Source organism: Narcine bancroftii, chromosome 10 (genome assembly GCF_036971445.1).
Source record: "Narcine bancroftii isolate sNarBan1 chromosome 10, sNarBan1.hap1, whole genome shotgun sequence".
In the NCBI taxonomy this organism is placed as follows: domain Eukaryota; kingdom Metazoa; phylum Chordata; class Chondrichthyes; order Torpediniformes; family Narcinidae; genus Narcine; species Narcine bancroftii.
In genome coordinates this window covers 8,185,743-8,203,709 of record NC_091478.1, presented here as the reverse complement: position 1 = coordinate 8,203,709, position 17,967 = coordinate 8,185,743, and the positions used below count along the sequence as shown (strand labels likewise).

General features: G+C 39.5%; 1 long non-coding RNA gene across 5 annotated transcripts in view; it reads left to right on the top strand.

Annotated features, from left to right (window-relative positions):
• Positions 1 to 17,967, top strand: part of LOC138744117 (uncharacterized) — a 140,284-nt gene that overhangs the window by 49,890 nt on the left and 72,427 nt on the right. For 3 of the 5 annotated variants that reach the window (XR_011345295.1, XR_011345294.1, XR_011345292.1), the window contains exon 4: positions 4,758 to 4,979. This is a non-coding gene — a long non-coding RNA (uncharacterized lncRNA). Of the gene's footprint in view, positions 1 to 13; positions 106 to 4,757; positions 4,980 to 9,211; positions 12,615 to 17,967 lie in introns of those variants that run through there. The other 2 variants (XR_011345296.1, XR_011345293.1) reach the window with 2 other exon arrangements.

Sequence of the window (17,967 nt, the reverse complement as noted above, 5' to 3'; positions counted from 1 at the left end):
TTATGTTTTGAAGGGTGGGAGGAAACTGGAGAATGCAACGGAAACACACACAGACATGGGGAGAATATACAAACTCCTTGCAGACAGTGCAGGATTCGAACCCAGGTAATAGCATTGTTCCAACTGCTGTACTAACCATGCTGCCCTTGAATATCCTCAAGATGTTCAAATAATGTAATTATGAAGGGCTATTTCATATACTGGAATTCTTTCAGGTGAATAGACAAGGAAAATATAGATTGAATAAGAATTTTAAAAAACATTTTAAAAATTATTCTGTGGTTTGGCAATTTCTTTTTAGTGATTTATTTATATTATTCCCTGCGGAGCATCAAGAAAGCTCACCTCCATCCTAGGATACTGATGGATTTTTACTGCTGTACCATTGAGAGCATGCTCACCTATGGCATCTCAGTGTGGTGTGGCAACTGTCCCGTATCTGACCGTAAAGTGCTCCAGCTGTTGGTGAAAACTGCCCAACAGATTATTGGCCCCCTATTGCCCACCATTGAGAACCTATATGAAGAACAGTGTCTGGGCAGGGTGAAAATCATTATCAAGGATGCATCCCACCCTTTTTCTCTCCTTCCATCCGGTAAGTGCTACAGGAACCTCCAGTCCCAAACAAGCAGGTTCAGGAAGAGCTTCTTTTCTGAGGCTGTGACCCTGCTGAACCTCGCATCACACAGCGCTGAGCAGTATTGCACCAGTATTGTACTGTCAGTACTTTTATCCTTGTTTGTTTGCTGGTACGCTTGCTTTTATTCGCTGTTACTTGTAAATAGCACTATTCTGGTTAGATGTTACTTACATTTCATTGGCTTTGTATCTGTACTTGGCACAATGACAATAAAGTTAAATCTAATCTAATTTAAAGTTATTAATATAAAGGGCAGCACGGTTTGTGTGGCGGTTAGCCTTTACAGTGCCAGCGATCGGGACCGAGGTTCAAATCTGCACTGTCCATAAGTTTATATGTTTTCCCAGTGTCTGCATGGGTTTTCCCAGGGGATTCAGTTTCCTCCCACTTTTCGAAACATACCGGAGGTGTAGGTTATTTAGGTGTAAATTGGGCAGCACGGACTCGTGGGCCGAAACTGCCTGTTACTGTGCTGTATGTCTAAATAAACAGATAATAAAAATGAGGAGAAATTTGACTTTCTAGAAAGAATTGTTGGACCAGACCAGGCAGTGTATGACACAGAATCCTAGCATGATTCAAAGTTGGAAAATAAAGGGTCAGGGGGCCAGAATGGGAGTGAAATTAATTCCAGCTTCTTCTGACGCATGCGCCAATTGTGGGGAAAAAATGGACCATCTCTTTTTTTTTATTCCTTTTGGATTCTTATCGCTGTGTGTTGAAAATGAGCAAGATCACATTTCTCAAGACATTCCAGTGTTGTAACATAATGTCATGTGAGGGTAAATGTCTGTGATTTAAGCAATTCACTTACTTATTTTAGAAGTGGTGACAATATTATCATGAGCTTGTATTCTCACCTCTTACTTCATGTGCAATTTTAAATAGGCATATTTCAAGTAACAATAGTGGATCAACTGTGTGACTCTCACATTCACATGCATACACATCTATGTTCACATGGCTGCACAAACACACAACTGATTATCACACAGTGAATTGAGCCAATGGTTTTGACTTTGCAGAAGCCCTTGACCTATATGGCTACTCTGTTAACTGGAGGAGAAGAAATTGAGCTGCATATTCATAGCGGGAGTGAATTGGAGGTGGGGGAGTAAATGTGTTAATTATAAAGAATATTTTTTTTTTAAAGTTCTCAAAGTGTTTGAATTCTCTAAGGATCACTGGTTAAACAAAAGTTCATAAACAGCATCAATTGTTTTACATAAAGAATCTGAACAGATGTTATGGCTTAAGAAATTCAGAGGATTTGAGTAAATTAAGCTTTCATTTGAGCCCCTTGGGAACAATTTGCTCAAAGTGATGTACACCACACAGGACTGTTACTGTCAGTTTGTGTCATGTCAGACAGAGACTGTAGTAAGCACCTCAAATGGTTGCTGCTCTAAAATCTGACTACTTTACCTCTCTGATGATGCTTGTTACAGATGGTTTTCATTCAGAAACATTCCATAGATTTGTCAGAGCAGAATGCTAATGCCATTGTATTATGTAGGCATGCCAGTGAGCTTTTATCATCTTCAGTTGTAAGTGCTATGTAGTTCAGATCATTTGTGCAAAAGAGAGAGTGATGGATGGAAGGACATGATCACCCACGCTGAACAGCAAGGCACCTAAAGGAGACAAAAGTTCAGATCCTATGTAGTGACCACAGCACTATTATGTTTTGTGCACTCCAACCAAATTCTTGAATTGCTTAAGTACTTGTTTTATAGTAAGGCAATAAGAAAAACATTGAATTTACATAATTTGAAACAAAAATGCATAGTATAGCTATAGCAAATAGTTGATTAGAAACACTTTAAGATCACTGAAATCACAGCTTGGCTGGCTTGGAGCAATGTTTATCTCTGGCAATCTGTTTATTATAATATCTGTGCACTATACGAGAATAAGAAGGAGCAAACTAGATTCAGACTAAAGATCATGTATTTGTCACAAGTTCCACAAAAATTATGTATACCAATTAGTGATCACTTCAGTTTTATTTACCTATCAAGTTGCATATTACAACATCCTTTCGAGTACATTGTTGTTACAAAGCTCTGTGAGTGCTTCTTTGCTGAGGCCCCTGGCTATCCTTCTCTGAATAAATGTTAAATGTTTTGTAGCTGTTAAAATTGTTGTATAATCATCGAACCTCATCATATTTCAAATGGGCCATTGATATGTTTCTCTACACAAGGACACCATTTTAGTTCATCTCTTCAGAACTGGTTGTTACCATCATACCAAGCACGACTGGAACACAGTGAGCATTCATGTCAATTACAGGGCCTTCATGACACTTATTTTCATGTATTCAGAGGCAGATCCAGTGAGGCTATTGTTTACCATATCTTTGAATGAATAAATCAAAGGAAAGATAGGGTTAAATATTTCTCTGGATGGCCCAAAATCTCCTAACCTAATTTAGAGAATAACATTATTAATTACGCCACCTGAATCCTGAAAAATTAATTTAAAAGCATTTTTATATCTGGATTAGTATTTCTTCAAGGCATTAATTTCTTAAGCAAACAACTAATTTTTAGAAAGTCCAGTGGTCCATTTAATTGACTGTATGAGAGTGAAATCTAAACTTGCACTGTTGCATGGAGCTGGGAGGTCTTGTTCTTTCTCGGTGTTTGTATAAAGCAGGTGAATCTTTGTGAAGGATCAGACCTCAATCTGCAGTGTGATGAAGCACACTGCCATCAGTGTTGCTATCACCCACATACAAGTCTATTGTCCAGCTCTGTTTGTGCGTGATCTCACGGCATGAAAACTGATAACTTGACCCATCAAGCATATTCATCCAATAAAGAAAATGAACAGATGTTATGGCTTAAGAGATTCAGAGGATTTGGGGTAAATTAAACTTTCATTTGAGCCCTCGGGAATGATTTGCTCAAAGTGATGTACACCACACAGGACTGTTACTGTCAGTTTGCGATTTGCAATCTATAAAAGTCTGGAGAAGGCGAGCCCAGAATTTAACTTGTTTATAATATGCAGGTAGTCCTCAACTTATGACCTACATGAGTAACGTTCATCTACACATACGACCGAAATTTTAAAAGATACTGTACATATGCTGAGATTCTTCATTAAAGGTCCATTTATTGAATTTGTTTTGAAAAATTGCTTTAATGCATCATTAAGACATGCAAATCTGACTTACTGCCAGTCCGAGTTATGACTAAACCTTTGGTCCCAGTTACGGTCGTAAGTTGAGGACTACCTGTAATTTCATTATTGAAACTGGTCCACTAGTAATGGTGATCTATTAATCCACTATATACGAGGGATACAAACAAATTATTTTATGCATTGCTTTTGAACTGTTCTAGTTTTCATGGGTACAAAGTTGTTTTCCTACACTTTGGATGAGATGAAACATTGAACTGAGTCACTTTCAAGTTGCTGGTTTCATGCTTGAAATGATATTGTTCATTGCTGCACAGTGTATCCCAGGAAGCAGTGTACATTTGGTGGGCAACACAGTTAGTGTAGCAGTTTGTGCAATACTATTACAGCGCTAGGAGCACGGGGTAGAATCCAGTGCCATCTATAAGAAGTTTGTGCATTCTCCCATTGTCTGTGTGGGTTTCCTCCGGGTGTTCCGGTTTCTTCCCCCCTTCAAAAACTTATGGGTATTGTAGGTTAATTGGGGTATTTGCGCGGCATGGGTTCATTGGACAGAAAGACCTGTTACTGTGCTGTGTGTCTAATTTGCTGCTAAAAAAGAACACCAACAAGTGGCATGTGGTTTGTGAAAGAGACGTCTCAGAGGTCCTACAGCCGACCTTCAGAGATCTCTGAAGGTGCATGCCTTTTACAGAATGACCAAGGATGCAGTGCTGCCGGAGATTTCTGGAGCACCGCTCCGGGACTTCTGTAAAGAAAGGCAAAATAAATAAGTGGGGAATTTAAACTAGTGGGGATTAACAATGGCTGCATATTAAGTACAGCAGGGATTTTACGGAAGGAGGTGTTTGGGTGAGGGGGTGGAGAGTGTTATAGGAATTTGCATGCATGTCAGCGTGATGTCAGATACATGGAGTTACGTTCTACAGGGAATTTCAATTTGACGCCATCTTCAAATTAATTACAGCTCCTCTGAGTCTCGAATGACCAGCAGTGATATTTCCAAAGGGGATAAAGTGGTGATGAGGATGAAAATCTACACTCTGGATGATGGGATCCCCAGGATTTCTAAAAAAGATGTCAGAGGTGAAAATTTTGTGACAAAAGGAACGACATCGGGCAATGAAAACACATGCTCGGCACCGGGGAAAAGAAAAGGAAGAAACTCAAGAGGAAAATGACAAAAAAAGTAAGTAAGAGAAACAGTAAAATGGAAGGGAGAATGTGAGAAAGTGAGACTCAAGGACTGGGGCCGGGTCAGTGGAGGGGTGGGGGGGGGGGGAAATCGCAAACTCAAGAGCCAGGGCTAGGACCAGAACAGCCAGTGGCTAAACTCAAGAGCTGGGGAAACTAGGCTGGGATTTGTGGAAGAACTGAACCAACAGGGTTTCAAATTCTTACAAAATAAGGTTGAAGTGGCACGGGAGAGTAAAGAAAGTCCTATGATAAAGCAACAATTCAGTTGCTTCTTCTCATGAAGTGTGGAAATACATCTGTAAAGTTGGAATCAACAAGGTGGACCTGTCAATGGAAGATAGAGAAACCATTCTGAATACATTGATATACGAAGGGAAGGTAGAGATGACTATTATAGCTGCAAGGGAATGCACTGTTGTGTGGGTGGATGGGCAAATGAAGCTGTATAGATCAGTTAATCCAATCATCCAGCCTACTGGACTGATGAGGACACCTTGTGGGATATTCCCAGTATTTGATGATTGCCTCGAAGGTGGAGACATTTCTCCATCAATTTGTCAATACATGACAGAGTGGTTAAAACCTCTGGAAAAGTTGAGAGCTCATTCTCAGGTTCAGTGTTCTTCATCCAAGAGGGGATCCAAGAATGGGGGACACCCTTCAGTACATTTATAAGACTCGGTGCAGTGACTTGCAGACTTTATTCAGTCCATCTCAAAGACTACTTACTTAAAGACTTAGTATGTTTCTAGTTAATACACTTTAAGTTAAGTGGCGCGGGGTCTATAAATAATGTGATTAGTGGAAGTTATAGTCAAATTCCCTGTCGTGTTAACATCAAGTGAATGCAACTGTGCAATACTTTGTCATATTATTAAATTATATAATGCTCTCAATTATACAACGTCAAATGCAACATGGTAGCTACCAAGGCCAGGTCTCGCGGGACCTCCTTGTCACCATTTTTGGTGAGCTCTGGCACCTAAAAAAAATTAGCACTGCACCCCTGAAAATGACTGAAATGTAAGCAAATCCCTATGCAAATCTCACAATCCCTCCAGTCCTATGCCAAGCAAATCCCTATGACTGCACTCCCTCTTCCTGTTGAAGTTGATGAACTCCCTCTTGTTGACCTTGGAGGTTGGCTCACATCCCTAATGAGTATCCAGCAACAAGCTACAAAAACTATGACATTTGGCAGAGATCAGCAGTCAAGAATAATCCTGAGCTGAGGAATCTGAGTGCGACTGAGGCCATGGGAAAGCAGTCAGTTCCGCTTCACGAGGGTCACAAACCTTGGAGAGGTTGAAGAGTACTGTTGAATGCTGTCAGTTCAGTAGCAAGGCCTCGGGGAAAATAGAGTTAGCAAAACTTAACTGTGAGTGAATGGGAAATATGGTTTTTCAGATCAATGAGATTAAAATTCTCCCTGTTTACAAATTTTGCATATTAACAATTCTTTTGACAGCATTTGGGGAAGTTAAACTCCAGGGAAAAAAATGTTTCTCTGGGGAATAAAAATGTCTACTGAAAAGTTTAGAATTGCATTTCTTGAGGGAACACTAAAACATCCAGAACCATAATCAAAAATGTTCACCTCTGGCTGAATCCAATTTTCAATGGAGATGACATTTTCAGAGAGTAAACTAGACTCTTCTGCCCTGAGCACTCATAACTTTGTCAATGTGTGTCACCATTTGAAAAGAAAGCAGTTGGATCTTTCCTGCTGCAGTTCCTTTGTATTTATTATTTTAATCTTTAAAAAAATTTAACTTTTAGTTAAAAATTTAGCCCCCAGGGGAAAACCCATGCAGACACTGGGAAAATGTACAAACTCCTTACAGACAGCACTGGATTCGATCCCTGGTCCCTCTCACTGGGGCTGTCAAGGCATTGTGCAAACTACTTCGCCAACCATGCCATGCTGAAATTTAGTTTAGTATTAAATTAACTGACAAAAGGCAAAGCAAAATCTTTACTCTAATACAAAGATGATTCTAATTTCAGTTGGGACAATTAAAAAAAAAGGTTGACCCACTGAATTAAAATATTTCCAACTGCCCATGCTCTCACAAATAATGGTAGAAATTGTGTGTTGGTTATACAAGATATAGGAAAATAAAGACCATTTAAAACAATCAATCCAATAAACTTAAAAGCCAAATCATTCTGATGTTTTGTGCGCAATGAAGAATATATAGAAATTAATTATAAATGAAAATTAGAGATGGAAACTCCTTTTCCTCATCTCTGTTCTAAATATTTATTTTGATAATCCCCTAATTTTAGGTTCATCACTCTGAGAATCTTGCCTCTTAGAATCTTGTACAATTAAGGATGGCATGGTTGGCGTAGCAATGCCTTTATAGTGTGACTGATTGGGACCAGAATTCGGATCCTGCACTGTCTGTGAGGAGTTTGTACATTCTCCCATTGCCTGCGTAGGTTTTCCCTGGGGTCTCCGGTTTCCTCCCACCGTTCAAAACATACCAGGGGTGTAGGTTAATTGAGTGTAAATTTGGCAGCATGGACTCATGGGTTGAAATGGCCTGTTACCATGTTGTACATCAAATAAATAAATTGTGATATCATCTCTCACTCTTAACTCAGGAAGCAGGGGCCATTGCTATCAGCCTGGCTTTTAGACATGTTTCCTGATGTTAAATAATAACTAAGGTTCTCGCTTATTTTGAAACAAAACAATTTGATCTGTAGTTGCACTGATGTACTCGTTCAAGGGTTCTCAACACAGACCATGCTTCAGAAAATATCCGACTGAGTATTTTTGTTACCAATTCTATTTTATGGAAGTTACACTGGCACTAGTTTGAGGAAGAGTTTGGGAGTTATTCATGAAGACTTGGGATCTATTTACAATATGAGAAAGATTTTTATTTCTTGGGTAAGCAGAAAGTATATTCCAAATTTTACACTGAGATAGATTTTCACCATTACATCTATCATTTATTTGTGTTATCATTTCTGAAACTGGGGTCATTTTACTTAAATCCATGTGTGATCATTTCTAAATAAATCAATAATATGCTTAAAATAAAATGTTTTAATTAAATATATCAAAAATTAATTTGGTTTAAGTATTAAATCCAAAATTTTAAACTAAATATTGCAAACTATAAATTAATTTTTCAACTCAATCGTTCTTGATTGAGAAGAGTTAGGAAAGAAGGAAGGAAAAATGAGGTTAAAAAGGTTAGCAAATCACCCATGATTAACCAGCAGGGTAAACTCGATGAGCCAAATTATCTAATTCCACTCCTACATTTTATGGTCTTATGACTGTGTCTTAAATTTATACAGATCATTTTAATTTATCCGAAAACACATTTAGGACAATACTCCAACATGCCTGCTGGCATCTCCTCCGATTATCCTATAGCTGAATGCTTGCCCTTTCTTTTTTTCCTCTTCTGTGTATTAGGTGTATTAGCTTTAGTTCCTCCTTGCTTGCTAATGTTCCCACTAATGGTGATGTGCAAAACAGATAGGTGGTTCTTTTGTGAAAAGTAGCTGTCAGTGATCCCATGAAAAGATTTGGGATCACTTGGAAAGATACAATAAGTTTTGATTTTACTTAAACTTCCCCCCCCCTTCTCTTTTAAACACCACCTGACTATGAATTATCCACCAATCGGAAGTTTCAATGTATATGCCTGTCAAAGCGATGATCATGTCTTGTTTTCCCCCCCCCCCCCTCCTGCCCTCTCTATTCACCAAGCCATCCCTTCTCCCCCTGCTTGCTGCTGTGCCCTCCCTCCCTGATCCAACTATTACCTCTGCCTTTGGGACTGTGCTCCTCCCCCCACCATTTTGTTCGGGCGCCTGCTGACATTCATCCATACCTTGATGAAGGGCTCAAGCCTGAAAAGTTAGTTCTGTATTTTTATCTTTACTATATAAAGAAATCTGTTTGACCTGCTGAGTTTCTCCAGCCTTGTGTTTTTACTTCAACCACAGTGACTGCAGACTTCTGTGTTTTACTCTAATATTTGACCATTGGCCCTTCTCTATGCACAGTGGTTTATTTTCTCTTCTATTTTCTTTTATCATAGTTTGGGAATCAATATCACTTATTATTAGTCAACCAGCTTTATGAATAGTTCCATGATATTATCTCGGTTGGTTAAAAAATTCACTTCAGAGTTTGAATATTTCCTACAGTTATTGGTTGCCAATCTGTAATTCTGACAGTGATTTATATTCCAGACTGATGAGCTGTGCACCACTAGCAAGAGCCACGAAACAGAATACCCAGGGTCTTGTTCATCATAGCTAGGTGCTTCAACCAGGCCAACTTCAAGAGTCTGCTCCAAAATAATATCAAAATATTGGAATCCCCTGCCCCACCAGAGTCACAAACATCCTTGACCAATATTACAGAACAATCAAAGATGTTCCTTGCTCCATCCCTACCTTTATTTTGGAAAATTCAGATTAACAGGCTGTGCATTTCCCTGCTTACAAGCACAACATGATGCATGAGAATCTATTGGAGAAAGTTTGAGGACATTTCATATGTGACTGTTTTGTTAGGGGGCTGGTCTACTTTTAAGGATTCTGTGGCCAACTCAAACAATTATGCCAGTTTTTTTGCCAGCTGCATCTGCAAATGTGTAGAGGACTGTATTACTAAAGGAGTCAATCTGAATGTTTTCCAACCAGAAACTATGGATGAACCAGGGGTTTCACTCCCAACTGAATCTCGCAATGAACTTCACAAAGCTATCAAGAAACAATAACAGACCTAGCCAGAGTCCCAGATAAACCTCCCAGACAATTATTGAATATGGCAAGGCATGCATGCTATCAGCAGGTTACAAAGCAAAGATGGACAGAGGAACACGCAGCAATGCGTTCCTCCACATTGAGATCGAAGCATTCTCTGCTTATTATGAACAGGTCAGTGAGCTCTGAAACCTGTTCCACAATACAATTAAGTATAGATGATTCATATCTGCTTGCTTCATTCTGTGTTCACTCCATAACAAAAGATCTATCAACCCTGTTTTGACATTTCAACTAATCTAGCTTCAACAGTGAGAGAAGAAATTCTAAATTTCTTCTGCCCTTTGAACTAAGCAGAGATTACTTGTCAGCTCTCTTAAGTTTGTGTCTATTTACCCCTTTGATAACCATCTTAACCATCTCAATGTGACCAGTTGAAGTCTATAGACTAAAAAAATAAAGACCTTGTCTCGGTGACACGTCTCAATATTGAACTTTTTTTATTCAGGAATCTGTGTTGCCCCCACTTTTTAAAGCTATCCATTAACACGTTTGGAAGATGGAGTTCAACTTCATTATATTTTCATACAGTAAATATGAGTCACAATGGGGGTGATTAGAAAGAGAACAAAACACAAATTGACAAATAAGAGAAATTTCAGTCAATTTGGTGTCTGTGGTCTCACAGCATTGTTTTTTTCATTGCTGACATATTAAGAATTCCCAGAGTGATATGTGACACGAAAACTTCTGGGCATTTGGTATTGCCCTGGATATTTGTTTCAAAGAGTGACAATTATTACTAATGAACAACTACTATAACTGAGACTCCACAATGGAAGATCTATTGCTTGTAATCTATCCTCTGAACACTCACTGATCCAATTACCTAATCCGTTATCTCACTGACAAACTCAATTGCTAAACTCCTTGACTGCCAACTAGACTAACTATTCCATCACTCTCAGTTAATATTCCTTTCAAATGCTAGATATCACAAAGTTCATCATTTTGTCAATCAGCGCATCTAAAAACTGTTTCTCACTATCCTCTCTTAAGACCCTGGAGAAAAGCTAGTTATTAAAAAAAAAAAAAAAAAAAAAAAAAAAAAAAAAAAAAGCTAGTTATTTAAGTGAACAATGGACTTATCTTGTGTAAAGCAGTACATTTTTGCGGTGAATCTACTACCAACCAGGCAAGCAGCCTTTTCCCAATGAACCTCTGAAAGGTTTCTTCTTAAACATCATCATAATGTATGCACAGACTGCATGTGGTTAAATGGTACAATTCTTAAAGTGCTACCAATCCAATGTTATGTCAATATCCAGATGGGGAGAAGTAATGAATGATTGATTCGTGTTAGTTGCAGAGGAGGGAACCAGCAAGTTGTTTTGAGAGTGGCAAAACGAAGGCAGAATGATCTTTAAAGCAGCTTGTGTATGTTGTAAAAATTAGAAACAAAGCTTGGGGACAATCAAGATCATTTCAATGAAACAATAGCTCATAGGAAGGATTTAAAGCAGTGGTTCTCAACCTTTTTCTTTTCACTCACATACCATTTTAAGTATTCCCTATGACATTGGTGCTCTGTGATTAGTAAGGAATCTCTTAAGGTGATATGTGAGTGGGAAGGGAAGGTTGAGAATCATTGCCCTAAACCCAATGGTTACTGAAATATTTTGCTTGAGAAAAATTGTCATTGGTCCATTTCCTTTGGAGTTATGAAACCGTGCATGTAATGAGTCAATTAGGTACGATTAAAACAGTGGTTTTCAAACTTTTTCTTTCCACCCACATACCATCTTAAGCAATCCCTTACTAATCTCAGAGCACGTATGGCATTGGGAATACAAAGTGGTACGTGAGTGGAAAGAAAAAGGTTGAGAACCACTGATTTTAAGTTTTTGCATGAAACATTGGAGGAAGTATTTGTATGATAAAAATATTTTTCAAGATTTCTTTATTATCATGTTATTATACACAATGTTTGTCAATGTTTGCCCAAAGAGGCACCACTAGCACCACAACAAGACAGAAAGAGGAGCAAACGAGAATCTCTTTGGAGACACCGTGTCCATGGATCCATCTCCTGTGTTCCCGCAACCTCTGCGGCCTCACGGCCTCCTGTCCACTCTGTCGTTGAACCTGAGCTCCCACTTCTGAACCTCCAATATAATCAGGAAGCAGTCAGTGCCCCAGACCCATTCATGGACCCGCCTTTCAATTGAAACCTTTACAAATCCCAATCTCAATATCTGGTTTCCATGAGCCAGATTCCAGCAGTGCACAGCCTGTGTGCATCTTTAAGCTGCTGAGCCACTCACTGGTCTGCTATTGTGGTCACCTTCCCTGTCAGGTCAGCTTCCAGACTTCTCTGTCTCAGCAAGGGGTCATTCTCCTGCTCTGGTGCCCTGCGTCGGTCTGCTGATCCCCCGGAGCCTGCATCCCCCATGGTCTTTTGCCAAGCATGGGAGCAGCCAACTTGGGCATGGGCCTTTGTGATATCAAAGATGTTAAGAACCATCACAGCTTGTCTTAGCAGTCAATTGAATGCCTTTTCAGGGCCATCAGTATCAAGAGAGATAGAAGGGGAGAGAGAGGTAGTCTCATATGTGGTGGTAATTAAAAAGTGAGACATGGGATGTGGATTGAATATAGATTTCAGGTTTATTGACAGAGTACATACATGATATCACTTAAAAACCTGAAATACTTTTTCTTGCAGGTGAGGCAGAATTACCACTTATTAGTAGTGCAAAAATACTGTACTCAACATGCACATGTAACCAAATAAAGAAATGTAAATAAACTGACTGTGCAATACAGAAAGAAAACAACTCAATAAAGTGCAAAAGTGAGAGTCCTTAAAGAGTCCCTGATTGAGTTTTTTGTTGAAGAGTCTGATGGTGGAGGGGTAGCAGCTGTTCCTGAACCTGGCGGTGCAAGTCTTTGGCACCTCTACACTTTCCTGGTGGTAGCAGTGAGAACAGAGTGTGTGTGGGTGATGTGAATACTTGATGATCGCTGCTGCTCTCTGATGGCAGCGTTCTCTGTAGATGTTCTTGATGGTGGGGAGCATTTTGCCTGTGATGTCCTAGGCTGTGTCCACTACCTTTTGCAGGGCTTTACGCGCAGGGGTATTAGTGTGCAGATACCAGAATGAATGGCAGAATAGAGCTCGAGTGATGTCCAATGCTCCCTCAACTGTAATATTGTTAAAATTTGCATAGCATTTTTAAAATTTGAAAAATGAGCGGTGATCAAATTTCTTTTCCTAGTTGGGTGAATCATATTTCTCCCATGGAAAGTTCCTTAACATCAGTTTTGGGCAGATTTAATCAAACTTTTTGAGATATGTAATTGTATAAAATATTGCAAAGTTGAATCAGATAAGCATTTCTCTAAAAGAAACACCAAAATTATTTTATCAGATAAAAATGTAAAATATTTAAATTCAGAAAGAAATTAGGAATGAAATATAAAATCAACTTTATTTCAAGAGACCGCACAGCACTTTGACAAGAAGGAAAGCTGTCAATAATTAATAGAATTGGATGCACCAACAAGATTTACAAGTGTTTTTGACCAATTAAGTTCAGTTACCTTACTGTCCCATTTCCTTCCTGAATCTCCTCCTCTGAGTTGTCATGTTGTTTTAATTCAGCCATTCTCATTCATCTTGGTCATTCACATCTTCGTTAGATTTATTCTGTCTTAAATCTAAGTAAAACAATGATGAGCAATAAATTACTGATGTGGTAAATCTGAACTAAAAACAAAAAATGCAAGAAATATCAAATGGACCAAGGCAACATCTACTCTATATTGAGACAGCATTTCAAATCAATGGCTGAAAAGTCAACAACTGAGCTTCATGAATCTAATTGCATTTTTTTGTGGAAGTAATAGAAGAAATTGATGAGGGTGGAGTGGTAGAAGTGATCTACACAGATTTTAACAAGGCATTTGTAAAGGTCTCTCACAAGAGAATCATCCAGAAAGTCATGAGGTACAGGATCAGTGGAACCTTGGCCGTGTGGATAAAAAATGGACTTACAGGAAGAAAGCAGAGAGTAATAGTGGAAGAAAGTATCTTGCCTGGAGTTCGGTGACCAATGGAGTGTTGCAGGGATCTGTTCTGGGATCCACTGCTCTTTGTGGTTTTTATAAATGACCTGTATGAAGAGGCAGAAGGATGGGTCAGTAAGTTTATGGATGACACGAAAGTTGGAGAAGTTGTGGATGGAGCTGAGGGTTGTCAAAGGTTGAAAGAGATCTAGACAGGATGCAGAGTGGGGCAGAAAAGTAGCAGATGGATTTCAATCGGATGTGTGAGGCGATACATTTTGGAAGGGCTAACACTGAGTGTGTATGTGTCCATCCTTCGTTCTCCATCCATGACTTCAAAAGTTAGATTTAAGTCAAGACTTACACTTGACTTGGATTAAAGTGAAGGAGAGCTGCGCAGGTCGTCAGCCTTACTCTCTCATCCTGGCCTATCTGGACCCAGTGGCAAGACATAGTCGAGACGGCTAGAGACAGGTCAGGATGCAATGGATGGCCAGCAGTGTTCTGTATGTAATTCACTGTGCCCTCTTAGTGCTCCACGACGCATTGCTGAGGATTGCCTTTCTGTCCATTGAACCAATGATGGTCTCTTCCTCACAGTCCACCGAATCCAGGCTTCACATGCTAGGTAGGCAAGTCTTGATTGTTGTGGGTCCACGACAGTTCTTGCGGCATGCTTGCAAGCCTCCCTACCCATTATTGGGCAACCTCATCCGCCTTTACAGCCATTGGGAGATATCTCCTCTTCTGCTTGCTCCACCGTTGGGAAGGCTGAGTACAGGATTAATGGTCAATTACTTAAAAGTGTGGATGAACAGAGGCACCTTGGTGTCCAAATCCATACATCCCTCAAGGGATGCACAGGTTGATAGGATAGTTACGAAGGCCTATGGGATGCTGGAATTCATTAATAGGGGGATTGAATTCAGGAGTAGAGTCATGTTGCAATTCTATAAATCTTTGTTGAGACTATGCTTTAGAGTATTGCATTCAGTTGTGGTAACCTCATTATAGGAAGGATGTGGAAGTGATGGAGAGGGTGCCAAGGAGATTTACTAGGATGCTGCCTGGATTGGAAAACAAGTCTTATGAGGCAAGGTTAGCAGAACTGGGAACTTTTCACTTTGGAGTGAAGAAAGATGAAAGGAGACTTGATAGAGGTGTACAAGATTATGAGAGATGTAGATAGGGTAAAAAAAGATCAGCAGCTGTTTCCCAGGGCAGGAACAGCAAACACCAGAAGACATGTGTACAAAGCTAAGGGAGGGAAGTTTAGGGTAGACTTCAGGGGTAAATTTTTCATCAGACATATGGATGAAAGGAAGATAGAGAGTTATGGGGTAGGGAGAGTTTGGAACTTTTTTCTTTTTTTTGGGATATATGGATCAGCACAACATCGAGGGCCGAAGGGCCTGTACTGTGCTGTATTGTTCAGTGTTCTATGTAACTGAAATATTAACTTTGTTTCTCTCTCCAGCATTTTCTCCTTTAATATTTAGATGACCTAGTAATTGACTCCAGCTCCGTGTCTGCGCCAATGCTTCGTCCTCCCGATTTGCTGAATGCCATCTACATCCTTCCCATGGAATTCAGTGCCACAGGCAATACTTGTTTATTTTCTGATCAACATTATTTCCTTCTACTTCTTGTCATTGTTAAAAAAAAATCTAAAACACCATTGTTTATGAATTTATCTGCGAGCATTAACATGTTTTAAACTACACCTCGCTTCACTCATTCCTTCATTGTATTTCTATTGAGTTTAGGAACACACTCATTCTCTTCCGACTCTTTTATCTGCTTCCATCGCTACTCCTGGTAGCCCATTCCAGACTCCGGCACCTCTGTGCATAAACCATTTGCCCCGACTATCTCCCAATTATATTATGTATATTATCTCACAATTAACTACCTGCTTGCTCTTTTAACCAGCTGTGATGTGAGGAACAAGTTCGGTGGGTCCGAGAAACCATGTTGATTGTGACAAAAGACCATGAGGGAAAGTCACCACAGAGATCACACACTCAAACAAGGCACATGCAGCTCACTACCATCAGACACAACTAACTACAAGCCACGATCTATAGAATATACCAAAAAAAGTGCAGCAATACTACCTACCACCCTTCGATCTGGTGCATGTATGGCACCCCGATTAGTTTGGAAAGAAAGAATTTACAAGGATTGATTTGTCCGTGTGCACCACAGTTAGCCCCCCCAACACCTTACTTGCACACCCCTTTTTATTGATGCTCCAGCGTTGTCTGTTACTCGTGGTCTGGAACGGTTTCATCGTCAGGAAAAAGAGACCCAGCTGTTCCAAGAGTTGGGCTTTATACCCCCAGCTGGCCAGTGGGAGCCAGCTCAGGAATGTAGGTAATTAAAGGAGCCTGTATGAGGTGCGTGTTCTTTCAAAGGGCTCAATGCAAGATGTGTGCTCACTGTGGGTGGTCTTAACCTTGATTGACAGATGTGGTGACTTCCAACCAGGTTCCTGCCAGAGGGGTCACTTGACTCTCCATACTGCACCAGCTTGCTCAGTCATAAATTATTTATCAATTCTGTTTCCCCAAGAACAAAAACAATGTACAGCTACTGAGAACAGGGGGCCAAATTCTAACACTCATGTGAATACACCAGTACCAATCTTTCTACAATCTGGATGCCACCTTTTTATTCTCACACTGTCCCCTGGCCAACATCCAAGGTCAATGAAATGATATCAAGTTAGTTTAGAAATGGAAATGCATCTTCAAAAGTTTCATCAGACCTTATGACATAGGAGCAGAAGTAGGCGATTTGGCGCATGAGCTGATCCATTTTCCCACTCAGCCCCACTGCCCTGCCTTCTCTCTATAACCTTGAATGCCCTGGCTAATAATTCCACCTGCTATTTCCATGGGGAAATAGCTGGAAAATAATGGGCATTACTCAGATCAGTCCAACCTATTTTCTTTTTAAGGAATGTTACCTTACTTTGTAAAAATCAATCCCATCTCCCCTTCCTCTAATTCAGATGCAATTGCATGAAGCAATTATCTCTTAGATGCCATGTATCGGCAGGCCTTTGTACATGGAATATTCTGTAGAATAATATTAGTAATCTTATAACAAATTATACAAACATAGGAATCTCCATACATCAGGGAGCAAGAAAGCCAACCTGCTTTCTATGCTCTCCTATGTGGAGACCAATCTGGCTAATACAGATCAAGAACTAAACCTGTAACAATCTGGAATTTGTAACTTAATCAATACTTCAGTTGCTCCAATTTAGCCCCTAGTTTATTTCAGAAATGATTAATGAGTAGAGTTACTGCAGCATTTGAATTTGTGATGAAGGTAGGAATTCGAATATGACCTAAATTGTCGACATGGCCAAGTGCAAGGCTGAAGTTAGTGGTTGCAAAGTTTAAATTGCTGTTGAGTTGAATGAAGTTTGCACTTTCTGTGCTGGCTGAAAGCTGAAAAGAAATTGGCATTGATGAAACTGATGACATGATGCTCATCTGTTTGGAAAGAGAAAATCTGGCATGTATTGCCCCATCTCATCAGTAAAATTTAACCTGGCAAGGACAGATGCCTGGGAGAAGTTTACACTCACATAACTCGACATGGTTGGCTTAAGGAGCATATCAGTAGATAGAGAAATGGGGATCAAAGGGTAAAGATTAGATGGATGCAAATGAGTTGTTTGAGCACTGATATAAGCTTAATACATGCATTAGGGAGAAAAAAAACTCAAACTGCTTTAAAAGATCTTCCAACTGCTTTAAAAGATTTCATAACTTCTGCTCATCGTTTATTTCACATTTTATTATTTTTACCTGAGCTTGGGGACATTTGAATTCATGATGCAGAATTTGGCATCAGAATATTGACTGGGTTATTTGAAGGGCAAATCCTTTCTGACCACAATCAAGATATATTTTGATTCATGAGCCTTAAAAATTTGTTTTCAAGTAAAGGCTTGGTTATACAGCACAGTTTCATTTAAAGCCATTAGTGAAAATGTTCAATGCACATTAAACTTTTATGCGTTTTAAGGAAACTGTGCCCATTACTTGCTCGCGTTTTATAAAATTTACATTAAATAGCATTTGGAGACATAACTACATTTAGCCTCAAGCCACTGGCTACTGAACCAATAGTAACTTAATTGTATGGTG